Consider the following 17,695-nt stretch of genomic DNA (forward strand, 5'->3'; position numbering starts at 1 on the left):
TTTTTTTCACGGGTGCATCCGTGTGGCATCCGTTTCCGTTCCGTAAACGGTCCGTATGTCATCTATTTGTCATCCGTGTGCCTTCCGTTTTTTTTGTGTACTGCAAAAAAACTGAAGGAGGGTAAATGCATAAATTTGTCCTAGGATCCATAGCTTCATCCTACATGAGCCGGTCACATGTTTACTCCAGTGCCATTTCCTACTGCTTTTCACAGCGTAGAGCGCTCTGGTGATTTTCTTGTGCTTGTGCACTTCATATCAGTCTTTTCTGTCATTATAATGGCAGAAAGACACATAATGTCCCACTCTCCTGCATTTTGTAATTTTGCACCCTTTGGTGCCTTTCATGTGGCACTAAGGGGTGCTTAGCTTTGTATTTAGCCAAAAAAATGAAAAAAAAAATGACGTAGGGTTCCCCCTATTTTTGTAGCCAGCTAGGGTAAAGCAGACGGCTGCAGCCTGCAGACCACAGCTGGCAACCTCACCTTGGCTGGTAATCCAAAACTGAGGGCACCCCACGCTGTTATTTTAAATTAAATAAATAATTAAAAAAAAAAAAAACACGTAGGGGTCCCCCCAAAATTGGATCACTCAGACTAGGGAGGTCCATGGTTATTGGACTCTCCCCAGCCTAAAAATAGCAGGCTGCAGCCGCCCCAGAAGTGGCGCATCCATTAGATGTGCCAATCCTGGTGCTTCGCCCCAGCTCATCCCGCGCCCTGGTGCGGTGGCAAACGGGGTAATATATGGGGTTAATACCAGATGTTTAATGTCACCTGGCACCAAGCCCTGGGGTTGGTGAGGTCAGGCGTCTATCAGATACCCGACATCACCAACCCAGTCAGTAATAAAAAAATAGACGACAAACACATTTTTATTTGAAAAAATACTCCCCAATACATTCCCTCTTTAACCAATTTATTAGAAAGGAAAACAAATCCAGGTCTGGTGTAATCCAAGGGGTTGCCATGACGATCCACACTGTCCCAGTCAATGAAGAGCAGGATATTCCCCATTGGCTGGGAGAGCAGTGCAGTGACCTGAGCTAACATCAATGGGTCAGCCCAGGTCACTGCAGGGCATGACAAGTGCTGCTGTCAGCGAGGTACATTACCTGCGCTGATCTCCTGCACTACCGACAGCACCTGTCACTGAAATCAATGACCGCAGCCTTCACAGCCAAGTATTGCAAGAGGCCCGTGACGTCACCGCTAGTCAGTCTCGGGTCGGAAGCGAGAGAAGGTGATGTGACAAGCGGCGGCCATGGAGGACAGTGACAGCGCTGAGGTCGGGACTTCATCACCGCAGGTAAGCCGAGCGGGACCATGTGTGCAGAGTGACAGGAAGACGTCAGTGTCGTGGACTGCATGGCTGGGGACGTGTGTGTGTGTGTACGTGTGTACATGCCGCGTGCAGGAGGGGGCGGAGCGAGCTGAGCGGGGAAGTGTGGGCTTCCTGCACGTAACTAGGATAAACATCGGGTTACTAACCAAAGCGCTTTGCTTGGATACCCGATGTTTATCTTGGTTACCAGCTTCTGGCAGGCTGCCAGCGATGGCTCCTGCACACTGTAGCTGTAAAAAGCCCTGCTTTTTGCTGCTAGAACCGTTCTCGAACGTATCTAGAACTATCGAGCTTTAGCAAAAAGCTTGAGTTCTAGTTCGATCTAGAACAGCCCCCAAAATCACTCGAGCCGCGAACTGGAGAACCTCGAACCGCGAACCACGCTCAGCTCTATTCATAAGTAGCTCAGGCAAATTTGGGTAGGTTTTAAGGAACTGAACTTCTAAGTTGAGCACATAGGCCACTCAAGGTATTTGCGCCTGCTTGCCAAGCTTCAACCACCAGGGTATTGCCATTATCAAATTTTATTAATAAACATAAAAGAACCCCATGTACACACAAACAAATAACAACAGGGTCAGATAACCCCTCAAATGGTTAATACAAATATCAAAGGGGCGATTAGGGAAAAGGGGGGAAGGGAGAGGGAAACTTAGATGACCCTCAATAATGCCAGTGTCCCTACCTAACAACGGAGGGTGTTACAACTTAAGTTACTGCAGCACCCTGAGATATGCTACCCCAGTGATCTGCAGGATCCTAAGGCTTTCTGGAACACCCTATGCTGACAACCCACACCTCACACACAGGTAGGGGCACATTCCCTGAGACCTGGGCGCAGCATGTAGAGGGTTAACAGTGCTCAGATGTGAAAACCAATCCCTTAGCTGTTAGCCTGGGAAAGGGGTGTGGCTTGTGGGAAGCAACAGGTGTTGCTAGGCAGAGTTGGCAGAGAGGAAAAATGACAGTTGAAGGAGGAAAGTTGAAAGGAGCCAGAGTGTGAGAGGGGTGTGAGGATTGTGAGGAGACCCCCAAAAGGCGACTAGGAGGTAGTAGCCTGAGGGTAGACAGATCCCAGGCACTATGCATGAGGGGATACTGGACCCCAGAGTAGATAACAGCTCCAGGCGGTCTCCTGATCCAGCCGTGTGTGGTGACTTCCAGGGTACCACACAACCCATAGGCTCAGGGACACAGCCTCATATATTTGACCCGGGAGAGGGCACAGAGAAGTAGCCTGTCATACTGGGCCCAGAAAAACAAAGGAGCGGAGCGCCGCAGGTCACCAACAGCTTCAGGCAAGGGGAACACCAGCTCTGCATGTGCACGGAGGGCTCAACTGGGACTCACGTCAGCACCGGGACAAAGGAAAGTCGGTTAACCAGCCATACCAACCTGCACTTGCAACATCAAGTGAGTAAATACCAATTAATCTGCAAGAACTGTGTCGTGTTTATTACTGGCGCACCACAAGGCGCAGCACACCTACATGGGACTTAAGCCCCTACTGGCGGAAGGCGCGAACACACTTGCTGCTATACCATCTGTCCCTAAAACCACAGCAGCGGCGGGACATCTTATTACCGCGACCCGCCAGTGGCGTCACAAGTGACATATAAAATAACCCTGTTAACGAGCGCCCCCCCCAGGTAACAGAACCGGGCACGGCTACCTGTGACGGCGATCCCCATTATCCACCACCCGGAACCGAGTATCTCAAGGGCCTGGGGTGTGGCAGCGCTCTACAAATTGGCGTCACGAACACGGTACAAACTAGGCCCAGCAACCCTGGGTGCAGTGTGCCTTAAACTGTTTAAAATTGTATATAGACTTTTGTCGCCATTTTGCCTCAGTAAAAACTACTGCGCCATCACTCTGGCTGTAAAAGAGCGCAAAGTTTAAAACAGTGCGCAGGAAAACCTAGCTCCGCCCCCCCCCACAGGGAATCTGCAGAGAAGCCAAACACGGAACTGTAGCCTGACTTCAGGAGCTCCTGAGCCACTCGGGATCCCCATAGAGAAGGTTGCTGAAATTAACCAAGGGGGACTAAAATGGAAGCGCAAGAGAACAGAGACGCTGCCAGACCGAGTCGGAGCACAGATGCTGCGGCGGTGGCACCGATCATGCCGCTCATGCTACCCTACCTCCCAGGCGCGACCTGGATGCCCCAGTACAATGGCAAATCGGATACCTTAGCCGGATTCAAAAAGAAAATAACTACTTCAATGGACATGTATCCCTTAACCGGCAAGCAAAGGGCGTCCATTATACTGGGTCAGCTTAAAGGGGCAGCGGAGCTAGAAGCAGAAACTTGGTCAGATACTGAATGCGAGACAGTAACCACCATCTTTGACAAATTGAAACTTGCATTTGAGACCCGCACTGAGGCAGAACTGCGGATGGAGTTCTACAACTGCAGGCAGAAACCGCAGGATAACATCAGGGGCTATGCCCTGAGGCTCCAAGCAGCAATAAGGACAATAAAACATGTCGATCCTCTCAGTGCCAGAGAGGAAAACCGGATGCTAACGGAACCGAGTATCCCAAGGGCCTGGGGTGTGGCAATGCTCTACATTACCAGGCGCTACCGTTCCGCGTCGACTAGCCCTTTTCCTCACCCTAAGATAAGGAGGGAGGAACGGAGGAGGAAAGGGAATAGGGGAAGGAATCATCCCAAATGGATAAGAGAGGGGTATTAAGGTCTGGGGAATGTATATAATATAAATACGTCCCTTGTATTCCTGACCCAAGGCAATTCAAAATGTACAACCACACAATAAGATGAAAAACTATATACTGCACACTTCAGCTCATATTAATCTGTAGTATTCAGATGTATCACAGAAACGAGCCACCACAATCCTTATATAAATGTGCCAGGACAGGGTAAATGGCAGACAAATTTTCTACCACCAACAGACATTCAATGTCCTTACAATGGGTGCTAATAGCCCCCGTTGTAAATACTCTTTAGAAAAACAACAAGGGACAAAAAAGGGGAATAGAAAATAGTCAATTCCCTGAAATAGCAGGTCTTCATCCCTGCCTGGCCTCAATGCGTTTCTCCTTTCCCATAAAAAGGTTCCTCAGGAGGATTTAGGGAGACACAGCAAATCCTGTAATCCATGTCTGTAAGCAGCGTTCATGTGAAAAAGTAGACATTTTAAATCATGGCGCCAGGAAGTGTTCAGCATCCACAGCCAATAGAGAACTAGGGCTACGAAATCCCATAATAGATATCTGCGCATGTCCATCAGGCATCATGCCACTAAAACGGGTAAATACAGAGCGTGCACGTGTCAGATGACGTCACGAGGCAGGCGGCATCAACCATGCTAATTTGTTTTCAAGTATGCACGGCCAAGGCATTAAGCAGGCCTAGCCATCCAGTGTATGCTATAAAAGCACATCGAGGGTGTCCTGCAGTGCTTCCAGCTTACGAATGATAGGGACAACAATTCATAGATGGATGATGAGGAGAAGGGGGTGCAGAAAGGGGTGTATGAGGAGGGGGAAACCCTGATGGGAAAGGACCCACAATTCTAGGTGTCAGTAACATGTGCGCTTTCAAAGGGTCCAATTCGGTTCCCACCTCCACAAGGTTCACCCACTGTGCTGACAGGGAAATGTGGTATCCCTGGCTACAAGCACTTGTTCATTCGTTGGTGGTTAAAGTGAACCTGTCAGGTGCAATATGCACCCAAAATTACGAGCAGTTCTGGGTGTATATTGGTAATCCCTGCTTAACCGTCCCTGTATACACTAGCATAGATAAAGAGATCTTTAGAAAAAGGATTTCTAAAGATCCATCATATGCTAATGAGGTCAGCGACTAGTCGTGAGGCCGTTACTTCCCCTGACTAACATGCTATTCAATGCAGCATTACCAGCGGTAATGCTCGTACCTGTGTCCACAGTGAACGTTGAGCTGAATGACCCACACTTCTGAGGCACCACAGCTGCCCCCCCCCCCAGTAAGACACCACCAGATTATAAAATGGACCCCATATATATTTTTTTTACCTTTTTTTCTCTAAATTTGGGGTGCGTCTTATAATCCGGTGCGTCTTACAAAACAAAAAATATGGTAAATTTGATTGGGGTTTCCAAACTTTTAAATGCTGTAAGTGAGGTGGTGATGACCCAGCACAGCCCACAGTAGTGATTGCATTAGCTGCTGAGCTCAGTGAGAATCTTTTTGGTTCAACAGATGGTCAGTCCATGTTCTTCTCTGCATGAAAAAAATAATGGATGCATAGCTGTTCCTTACCCGTGCTCCATTAATGTCTGACTGCCAGAAATTGCTTAGCAGAGTGCTGTACTTTGACAGTATATAATATATAAACAAAATACATTACGGGAAGAACCTGCAAATTTCCAAATTTCATACGGATGTCTTTCTGTTGTACTATATGGTAGTATGTTTTGTGTGCATGTATACAATATATATATATATATATATATATATATATATATATATATATATATATATATGTATATATATATATATATATATATATATATTTTATTTTTTTTTTCTTTGTTTTTCTTTGTTCAAATTAAGGTATTGCTACTTAATTATGTATTATAATAACATCTCCAAGAGTAAAAATCAAATATAAAGCACCTGTAGTTAAGTACTCGGTACACACTGAGCCATATTATTATCTAGAACTGTCCAGAGCATTGATCAAACTGAAATTATGCATTGAAAGAAAGCAGGTACAAGAGTCATGCAGTGGTTTGTATATCCATATTACATGATTAGATCTTGTAGCTGTGCTGATTCATAATGCAGTAGTGCTTTGAAGAAAAAATCTTAAAATTTAGAAAAAATTCTATAGGTGGCTTTTTTTGGAAATTTCCTATCTAAAAGGCAATTTTTCAGCTTCATTATGCCAATTAAATGGCTACCATGTATGTATTAATGTATGTATTAATTCTTTCATATACCTCCTGACATGCCCCATATATATATATATATATATATATATATATATATATATATATATATATATATTTATACTTTGAAGGAAATAATTATTTGATTCCTTGCTGATTTTGTAAGTTTGCCCACTGACAAAGACATGAACAATATCATTTTAAGATTTGGTTAATTTTAACAGGGAGAGATGGAATATCAAAAATAAAATCCAGAAAATCAAATTATTTATGTTATAAGAAATTATCTGCATTTTGAGAGAAAGAATTATTTGATCCCTCTGGCAAACAAGACCTAACACTTGGTGGCAAAACCCTTGTTGGCAAGCACAGCAGTCACACAGTTTTTGTAGTTGATGATGATTTTTGCGCACACAACAGGAGGAATTTTGCTCCATTCCTCTTTGCAGATCATCTCTAAATCATTAAGATTTTGAGGCTGTCACTTGGCAACTCAGGACTTCAGCTCTCTCCATATGTTTTCTATGGGATTAAGGTCTAGAGACTGGCTAGGCCACTCCATGCCCTTAATGTGCTTCTTTTTTAAGCCACTCCTTTTGTTGCCTTGGCTGTATGTTTTGGGTCATTGTCATACTGGACCCAGCCATGACCAATTTTTAATGTCCTGGCAGAGGGGAGGAGGTTGTCATTCAGGATTTCATGGTACATGGCTCCTTTTATTGTCACATTGATGTGGTGAAGTATTCCTGTGCCCTTAGGAGAGAAACACCCCCAAATCATATTATTTCTACCTCCATGCTTCACAGTGGGGACGGTGTTTATTGGGTCATAGGCCTCATTTCTCTTACTCCAAGCATTGCGAGTTGAGCTAAGGCTAAAGAGCTCAATTTTTGTCTCATCTGACCACAGCACCTTCTCCCAATCACTCGCAGAATCATCCTGGTGTTCACTTGTAAACTTCATACGGGCCTGTCTTATTGAGCAGTGGGACTTTGTGGGCACTGCAGGATTTTAAACCATTAAGGCATAATGTGTTACCAATGGTTTTCTTGGTGAGAGTGTCCCAGCTGCCTTAAGATCATTAACAAATTACCCCATGTAATTTTAGACTGATCTCTCACCTTCCTCATGATCTCAGATACCGCACGAGGTGAGATTTTGCATGGAGCCCCAGATCGATGTCGATTTACACTCATTTTGTATTTCTTTAATTTTCTTACTATTGCTTCAACAGTTGTCTCCTTCTCACCCAGCATCTTACTTATGGTTTTGTAGTCCTTTCCAGCCTTGTGCAGGTCTATGATCTTGTCCCTCACATCCTTAGAAAGTTCTTTGGTTTTGCCCATGTTGTAGAGGTTAGAGTCTGACTGATTAGTCTGATTAAATCTGTGGATAGGAGTCTTATTCAAGTGACAATATAAGACAGCTGTCTTTAATGCAGGTAACGAGTTGATTAGGAGTGTCAAAAGCTGGGTTCACACATAGCGACAGCGACAACAACGTCGCTGTTACGTCACCATCTTCTGTGACGTAACAGCAACCTTGTATGTCGCTGTTATGATCGCAGCTTAGCTGTCAAACACAGTGACGCAGCAGCGATCATAACGTCGCTACATGTGCAGAGAGCAGGGAGCCGCGCACACTTCTTAGTGCTGGCTCCCTGCTCTCCTAGCTACAGTACACATCGGGTTAATTAACCCGATGTGTACTGCAGCTACATGTGCAGAGAGCAGGGAGCCGCGCACACTGCTTAGCGCTGGCTCCCTGCACTCCTAGCTATAGTACACATCGGGTTAATTAACCTGATGTGTACTGCAGCTACATGTGCAGAGAGCAGGAGCCGGCAGCACAGGCAGCGTGAGAGCGGCGGAGGCTGGTAACGAAGGTAATTTGTTTACCCTGGTTACAGCTTACTGCAGCTGCCAGATGCCGGCTCCTGCTCTCTGCTCGCTTCATTTCGTCGCTCTCTCGCTGTCACACACAGCGATCTGTGTGTCACAGCGGGAGAGCAACAATAAAAAAAACGAACCAGGGCTGTGTGTAACGAGCAGCGATCTCACAGCAGGGGCCAGATCGCTGCTCAGTGTCACACACAGCGAGGTCGCCAATGAGGTCACTGCTGCGTCACAAAAACCGTGACTCAGCAGCGATCTCAGCAGCGATCTCGCTGTGTGTGAAGCACCCTTAAGTGATCTGTACGAGCCAGAACTCTTAATGGTTGGTAGTGGGATCAAATACTTATTACTCTCTGCAAAATTCAATTTTTTTTTATAATTTATACAATGTGATTTATTTTGGATATTCTATCTCTTGTTAAACAATGACCTACCCTTAAAATTATAGCTGTCCATATCTTTGTAAGTTGGCAAACTTACAAAATCAGCAAGGAATCAATTATTTCCTTCACTGTATACATATCTATTTTATATATATTTTATATATATATATATATATATATATACATATATATATATACATATATATATATATATATTTCTAGCTATATACTGTATAAGCAGTATATATATACATATATACTGTATATGGCAGACTACGCATTCCGGTAGTATGAAGCCGCCTTCTTCATGGTCATAACATGCCATGGCATGTATCCTGCACTTTATGAATTTTGGGCTCTGGAACCTTTTAATTTGCTCAATAAAGATAGATTTTATTACTACTATCTGAAGTCTTCTTACCTGCTGGAACTTTTCACAAGGCTGCCAATATTGCTGGATGTGCTCCCAGTCCAGATCTATGCAACCAAGAAAGACCAGGTATAACTTAGCCGGAGCTCTGAGGTCATCTGATCTATTTTCATGTGCTGATACATATATATATATATATATATATATATATATATATATATATATATATATATATATATATATATATATATATATATATATATATACATTATAACTGTCTATCTATCTATAGATATATACTGTATAGCCCAATCAAACTGGGACAATGGAGAAAACCTGAAGATGATCAGGCTCAGAAAGGAAAAAATTTAAAGAAATAGGAACTGTTAGCATTACGACACGTGAGGAAAAGGACCATAGCTCACCAGAACGGGGAATTGACCATGGAGAAACAGATCACTCGATTGAATCCCTAAATTGAGCCATTACACCGAGGCTGCTGGGAAGAATAAAGTTCACTTCTTCCCAGCAGTGAGGCTCTTATTGTGATGGCCACACTGCAGCAGAACCCTGTTATCCTGCAGATTAACTCAATATTTGTCCTCTGATGGCAATAATATAGAATGCCAGTGGCATTTAAATGGTTTAACATTATTGAAGCCAGCTCTAATTACTGCAGTTTCAGGCCATTTGTTGCGCATTAGCTGTATGGTATGGGCTCATCTGCTATGTATGCCCTATGTAGACTCACCCAACATCTCCGCTACCTGAAAAGCAAATGTCTGGAAGAGGTTAATAAAAAACAAATGCTATTCACATGGTTATCAAATTTAAGTAATATCTATATAGGTCCCTGATAATGTTGCCCTTGGAAATGATGGTCATGGGTATAGCATGATGTAATTCAGTTCTTGATCTTTTCTGCATTCCAATGAAATAGTTTGCTACAAGTTTTGTCCTTGGAAATACTGGCCTTAAAATAACTCTGATTTACTTCAGTATTCCTTTTTTATCTACATTCCTCTAAAATAAAAAACATGTAAAAAAAATCTACTGTGCTGACATTTTTATGGTCTTGATTTACTATAATTTATTAAATCCTATATGTACGACTTACGCAGTATACTTAATATATTTAAACATGCAATTCAACTAGGAACATTGCATTCTTATAATGCAAATTAGAGGTTAATATGATATAAGAAAAAGGACTATTAGGTATTCTATGCATACATTTATGCATCATTAATAGACTACACTAAACATTGTACAAGGATGCCATTAAATCAAATTTCCCACAAGATGAAATCTGTAATTAAAACATTAAACAACCCATTTCTTTAGACCCTCCTCTCTAGAATTCATATGACTCCTCTCTTTACTTCATTTTAGTTTATGGACTAACCAATATATTTTTGTTATCTTCACCCCCATCTAGTGGTAGCAATAGGTATAATTTATGATATGTATATATAATATATATATATATATATATATATATATTTATGTATATATATATATTTATATATACTGGAGAGCAAAATTAGAGAACAACACGCAATTTCCTAAATGTTAAGGTCATTGTGTTGTCCTATGTGATTATATCCTAACACTAGAAGGTGGCCCAATTCTAACGCATCGGGTATTCTAGAATTTATTGTGTAGTTAATGTATGATTTTTGTTATATATATATATATATATATATATATATATAGATGTTATTGTGTGTAGTTGCCAAGTGTTTGTGTAGGGTGCTGTAAATGTTCTGGGTGTTGTGGGGGTGTGGGGGAGTGTGAGCGGTGTTGTTTGTGTGTTGCGTTGTGTGTGTTGCGTTTTGTGTGGAGCGCTGTGTGTCTGCAGTGTTGTCTGTGTGTGGTGCTGTGTGTGTTGCGCTGTTTGTATGGGTGTGGGGTGCGTGTGTGTGTTTTGGGGGGAGGTATGTTTTGTGCAATGTGTGTGTGTTGCGCGGTATGTGCGTATATTTGTGTATGCCGTGGTGTTTGTGTGTTGGGTGTTGGGTGTGTTTGGCGTTTTCTGTGTGTGTGGGTGTCTGTGTAGGGTGGTGTTTGTGGTTCCCAGTGTGTGTGTTGTGTGTTGTGCGGTGCGCGTGTGGCGGTGTGTGTGTTTTGGGGGGAGATGTGCACTCCCATTGTGCTCCATCCCCCATGCTGCGCACCCCCCATCGTGCTCCTTCCCCCATGCTGCACATCTTCAATCGTGCTCCATCCCCCATGCTGCGCTCCCCCCATCGTGCTCCATCCCCCATGCTGCGCATCTTCCATTGTGCTCCATTCCCCATGCTGCGCACCCTCCATCATGCTTCTTCCCCCATACTGCGTATCCCCCATCGTGCTCCATCCCCTATGCTGTGCATCCCCCATCATGCTCCATCCCCCATTCTGCGCACCTCCTATCATGCTCCATCCCCCATGCTGCGCACCCCCCATCATGCTCCATCCCCCATGCAGTGCACCCCCCATCGTGCTCCATCCCCCATGCTGCGCACTCCCCATCGTGCTCCATCCCCAATTCTGCGCATCCCCCATCGTGCTCCATCCCCCATGCTGAGCACCCTCCATCGTGCTTCATCCCCCATGCTGTGCACCCCCCATCGTGCTTCATTCCCATGCTGCGCATTCCCCATCGTGCTCCATCCCCATGCTGTGCACCTCCATCGTGCTCCATCCTCCATGCTGCACACCCCCATCGTGCTCCATCCCCCATGCTGCGCACCCCCCATCGTGCTCCATCCCCCATGCTGCGCACCCCCATTGTGCTCCATCCACCATGCTGCGCACCCCCCATTGTGCTCCATCCCCCATGCTGCGCACCCCCCATCGTGCTCCATCCCCGAAGCTGTGCACGCCCCATCGTGCTCCATCCCCCATGCTGTGCACCCCCCATCGTGCTCCATCCCCCATGCTGCGCACCCCCCCATCAAGCTCCATCCTCCATGCTGTGCACCCCCCATCGTGCTCCATCCCCCATGCTAATAGGAGGAGTGCTCCTGGGGAAAGAGGAGTATAATGGGAGGAGTAGTCTTGGGGGGAGGTGTATAGGTGCCAAACGTGTGCCGGGGCGGGGCCAATCAGGCTAACGTGTGCCAGGGGCAGGGCCGAGCGGGCCACCGGGGGCGGGGTTGAGCGGGCCACCGGGGGCGGGGCCGAGAGGGCTGCTGGGGGCGGGGCCGAGCTGGCCAACTTGTGCTGGGGGCAGGACCGAGCAGGCCAACGTGTGCCGGGGGCGGGGCTGAGCGTGCCAACATGTGTCGGGGCGGGGCCAAACGGGCAAACGTGGGGCGGGGCCGAGCGGGCGAGGCGTCAGCGTATGCTGGCTCCTTGCACATGTGTACCGGGAGCCAGTGTACGCTGGTAACCATGATACACATCGGGTAACTAAGGGAAGCGCTTCCTATAGTTACCCGATGTGTATCGTGGTTACCAGAGTACACCAGCTCCATCATGATCCCAGCCTCGCAAGGTTATGTCTGGGCTGAGGGTGTGGAGTCCTGGGAGTGCACTGCAGCAGTCACCTGGGAGTCGGGACTTCGTTAGAATTTGGGGGAAGGGGCGTGGCCGAGCGGGCAATGCGTGCGGAGGGCCGGGGCGAGCGGCCAATCCTTGCGGGGGCAGGGCCAGGCCGAGGCGACCGGCCAATCCGTGTGGGGGGGCGGGGCCAGGCCGAGCCCAGCAGCCAATCCGACGGTTGTCACTGTAACGACACAATTTTGGAGCAAGACAGACAGACAGACAGACAGAATAAGGCAATTATATAAATATAGATGAGTAAACTAGCAGTATTTTAAGCTTATTTCATAAATTTAGTTTAATCCAAAGCACATACTTAATATGTAATTGATATAAAGGAAAAAGAACGCTGATCAAAATTAGAGAACACTTTCAGATACCTGCCAGTTTTTGGTGTTAATCTGGCACCTCGTGCTGATTTTCTTAATTATCTGACAAACCCTGTTTAACTGACAGCCTAAAGCCTGCTTTACACGTTGCAATTTTGCATACGATATCATATGCGATTTGCAACGCCCCTATCGTAAGTGTGGCACGTTAAATTTGTTGAATGTGCCGCACATACGATTAACCCCCATCACACATACTTACCTTCCATACGACCTCGATGTGAGCGGCGAAGTTCCACTTCCTGGAGTGGGAGGGACGTTCGGCGTCACATCGACGTCACGCGGCAGCCGGCCTATAGAAGCGGAGGGGCGGAGCTGAGCGGGATGTAAACATCCCGCCCACCTCCTTCTTTCCGCATTACCGGCTGGGAGCCGCAGGACGTAGGAAAGATCTGTTCATCGTTCCTGGGGTGTCACACACTGCAATGTGTGCTACCCCGGGTACGATGAACAATCTGACGTACAATTCATGAGGAATGTATGACGTGCGTGCAATGAACGTTTTACCGTTCAATCACAATCGCACGTAGCAGTTACACACTGCAATGTACTTTACGATGCCGGATGTGCGTCACTTATGACGTGACCCCGCCAACATATTGTAAGATACATTGCAGCGTATAAAGCGGGCTTAAATTTCCAGTTTGCACTGACTTTGCAAAATGGTGTGCTGTTGCAAAGTGACTGAAACCCACTGGCACCAGGTTGTCCAGATGAACAGATGACGGCCAAAGAGGTGAACCTATCAGCCATAGCAAGAGAAGTTGGTCTTTCCAAGTCTGTGATTTCGAGAATATTGCATCTTTACAACATCACTAACTCAAGTCCCTTAAGAAGGCTGGTCACCCTCAAAAGACAAATGCAAGAAAGGACAGGCTAATGCGAATCTCCATGGGTAATCCTTTCAACATGGCAACTGGAATTGCTCGGCAGTTCAACACTGAACAGGGTAAAGATCTGTCTTGTCATACAGTGTCACAATGTTTAAGAGCATTTGGACAGAAAGTCCACTCTGCAGTGACCAAACTTTTCATTAGCAAAAAGAATCAAAAGGCTAGACTCACCTTTGCTGAGGAACATGTTGAGTGGCTAGGGGAGATGTGAGTGCCAACCTTTTCTTCTTCCAACGAGATCAGAACACTTCATTCATGCATGTCCAATGAGGCCGGAAAGACGTTTGGTTCCTGAAGCTCTAGTGAGGCCTACCCTGGAAGTAGATGCCATCTTCCTTTCAGAGTTCAGAAAGGAGTGCCTCCAGCAGCCGCCATCCAATCTTCCATGTCCACTGGCTATGTCTTCACCCACCATCTTTGAAGACAAGTTGCTGGAGAAGAAATCTCCTTCAGGCCTGGAGAACAGGGGGCAATAAGGGGGGTACTGTAGCACCAGCATCCCTGCAGGGACACTGACTCACTCACCGCCATAACCAGGTTGCATCTGTAGTGCCCCACGGGGCCTTAGGGTACTTGTCATCGGGCCAGTGGTTTCTTGGGATTGCTGTGACTGGTCTGACCCGGCTCTGTGGCCCCGTTGGCTACATGAAAAAAACAAACAAACAAACAGGTGTCCAGTGTAAATGGGGATGGAAGGAGGCTGAAGGGTCCCTGGGAAGCATGTCGCCGGTTGCAATGGCGACTGGATCTTGGCCTCCTCCACCACAGACCCTTCCTGCGACTGTTCCTCTCCCAGGGTGGTGTTGGTTTGGAATGGGGGATGCTTCGCAGTGCTACAAGTGGTGTACGGCCAGTAATTAGCTGCCGCTGCAGATTCTCCCTCTGGGGCAGGTGTTGGGTACAGCCAGGATGGTATCATTCCCCATGGGTGGAGCGAGATTACCCTGGGAGGTTAGTGGGAAAGGGGTGGCAGTCCACGGGAGTGCCGGAACGCAGGGCAGAGGCATTTACTCACAGAGTCACTGGGTGCGGGTTCCAGATGCTTTTACTCACTGGTAAGATGGTATTGCACCCCAGGTGCTGGTCCTCACCGTCAGAGACTCTGATCAATCCTGGGCAGGTCAGAAGTCTGGTCCGGTCTGGTAATAAGTGGTCTCTCTCCTCCGTGCACTGCTCTGTACTTGGTGGGTTCCTATAGCCTGAAGCGTTTTTGGGTCCCCTCCTGGTCTTTAAGTCTTGGAACGTATGCAGGCAGCTTGAACTTTGTCTGGGTTGGACCTCTGTCTCAGCTCCCTGCGTTCTCCCTTTGCTGCTGTGCTCCGGGTTCTTAGGTTGGTGAGAGACCGTGAAGATCCCCTCACCGGGCAGAATTATCAAATGAGCCTGGAGCGTCTGTCTGACCTAGGGTTCTGCACCCCGCCGTGCTCAATCCTGTGAGTATTCACACCGTACTCTCCCTGGCAACTGTACTCCTTTAAGCCCACGATTACTGGTACCGGGTCCCATCCCTCCAGGTGTTACTTGCCCCGGTCTGGCTGGCTCCCCTCTGCAGGAGACTCTTGAAGAGGTCAGTTTGATGTTACATCCCAAACGGTTCTGTTCTGTCTCCCCAAGGGGTGCCTGACAGGCGACCCCTCAGGGAGCTGCACCACAGCGTGTCTGCTCTGTCTCTGTCTGACTGCAATGGCTCCAAGATAGGACTTAGTCTCCAGCGCTTGCACATGTGCAGTAGCAAGAAATCCGAACATAGTCTCCAGTGCTCGCACATGTGCAGTAGCAAGAAATCCGAACATAGTCTCCAGTGCCACAGCAACCGTAACAGTACCTCCCCCTCAATGACCGCCCTCCCGGCAACGCAGGTAATCGGCCACTAAGTCGGGAGCATGGACAGCCTCCTCAGGTTCCCAAGAGCGATGTTCCGGGCCGCAGCCCTCCCAATCTATCAAGAAGAACCTGCACCCTCGAACCATCTTAGAACCAACTATGGCTCATACCTCATAGCTAGAGCGAGAGGAATCAGAGGCAGGAGAGTGCACTTCACGAGCGTGAGGTAAAATAGCCGGCTTTAACAGTGAGACATGGAATTTGTCATGGATCCTAAGATGGACGGGTAACTTCAATTGGTAGACTACAGGATTTACCTGTCGAAGAACCTCATAAGGACCCAGGAAGCGAGGATCAAATTTGACAGAGCTCACTCTAAATTTCACGTGTTTTGCAGAGAGCCACACAAAGTCTCCCGGAGAAAAGACAGGATCCGGGCGACGAAACCGATCGGACACCGTCTTCATACGGTCCTTAGCTGCTTGGATCGACTCTTGAGTCCGATCCCAAACCTCTCTGGCATTAGTTGCCCAGTCGGCCACAAGAGGAGGAGGTACAGCAGCGGGAAATGGTACCGGTACCCTAGGGTGTAGCCCATTATTGAGTACGAACGGTGTCTGCCCAGTGGCTTCAGCCAGCGAATTGTTAAGGGCAAATTCTGCCCAGGGTAGGAGGGAGGACCAGTTATCGTGGTTCTCAGCAACAAAGTGTCGAAGGTATATAATCATGGATTGATTGGTACGCTCAACCAAACCATTGGTCTCCGGATGGTATGCCGAAGAGAGATTCAACTCAATTTGCAGAAGGCTACAAAGATCTCGCCAGAAACGGGAAGCAAATTGCGGATCTCTATCACAAATGATACGATCTGGCATCCCGTGAAGCCTAAAAACATGCTTGAGGAATAGTTTGGCTAGTACCCTGGAAGATGGGATTCTCGATAACGGTACGAGATGAACCATCCGGGAGAAATGGTCCGTAATGACCCACACAAATCTATGTCCCTGTGAACACGGAAGATCACCCACAAAGTCCATGCCTACCACCTCCCATGGTCTATCTGGCACTGGTAAAGGATGCAAGAGCCCAGCCGGTCTCTGCCGTAACGGACGGTTGCGAGCACACGAGTAGCAGGAACCGACATATCTCTTGACGTGGCTGGCTAAGTGTGGCCACCAATACCACCTCTCGAGTAACTCTCGTGTCCGTCTAATACCAAAATGCCCACCCACCTTTGAGGTGTGGGCCCACGACAGTATATCATTCTGTCGATCCGGCGGAACAAAGGTCTTGCCCGGTGAGATTTGTCTAACGTCACAGGGGAGAGCGCATGAAAAACCCTGGAGGGAAGGATAAGACGAGGTTCGTCAATCTCTTCCTGTGTAGAAACCATACAGCGAGACAGGGCGTCTGCCTTGTTATTCTTACTCCCAGACAGATAGTTGATGGAGAAGTGAAAGCGGGAGAAAAACAAGGACCAGCGGGCTTGGCGAGGTTTCAGACGCTGAGCGGTTTGTAAGTACGTCAGATTCTTATGGTCTGTATAGACCTGGAAAGGATGTTTAGCTCCTTCTAGCAAGTGACGCCACTCCTCCAAGGCTAATCTCAGGGCGAGCAGTTCCCTATCCCCAGTGGTATAGTTTCTCTCTGCCGGTGAAAAGGTTTTAGCAAAGAAGAAACACGGCCTTTTTCTACCTACACCGTTCTTTTGATACAAGACCGCACCAGCACCCACTGAAGAGGCATCAACCTCCAAGAGGAAGGGCTTATTCTCATCGGGTCTTTGAAGAACGGGAGCAGTTGAAAAGTGTCTTTTTACTGCCTCAAAAGCCTGGGATGTCTCAGTAGACCAGACTTTTGGATTAGCACCTTTTTTAGTCAAGGCCACCAAAGGGGCCACCAAAGTGGAGAAATGGGGTATGAACTGCCGGTAATAATTTATGAATCCTAAGAAGCGTTGCACCGCCTTCAAGGAATGAGGTTCGGACCATTCCAGGACAGCAGAGAGCTTTGCAGGATTCATAGCCAGACCCTCTTGTGAGATAATGTAACCCAAAAAAGGCAAGGATGACTGCTCGAATACACACTTTTCGAGTTCAGCAAATAATGAGTGCTCCCTTAAACGGGAAAGGACACGAACGACATCCTGACGACATACGTAACATAT

The sequence above is a fragment of the Anomaloglossus baeobatrachus genome, chromosome 6 (assembly GCF_048569485.1).
Source record: "Anomaloglossus baeobatrachus isolate aAnoBae1 chromosome 6, aAnoBae1.hap1, whole genome shotgun sequence".
In the NCBI taxonomy this organism is placed as follows: Eukaryota; Metazoa; Chordata; class Amphibia; order Anura; family Aromobatidae; genus Anomaloglossus; species Anomaloglossus baeobatrachus.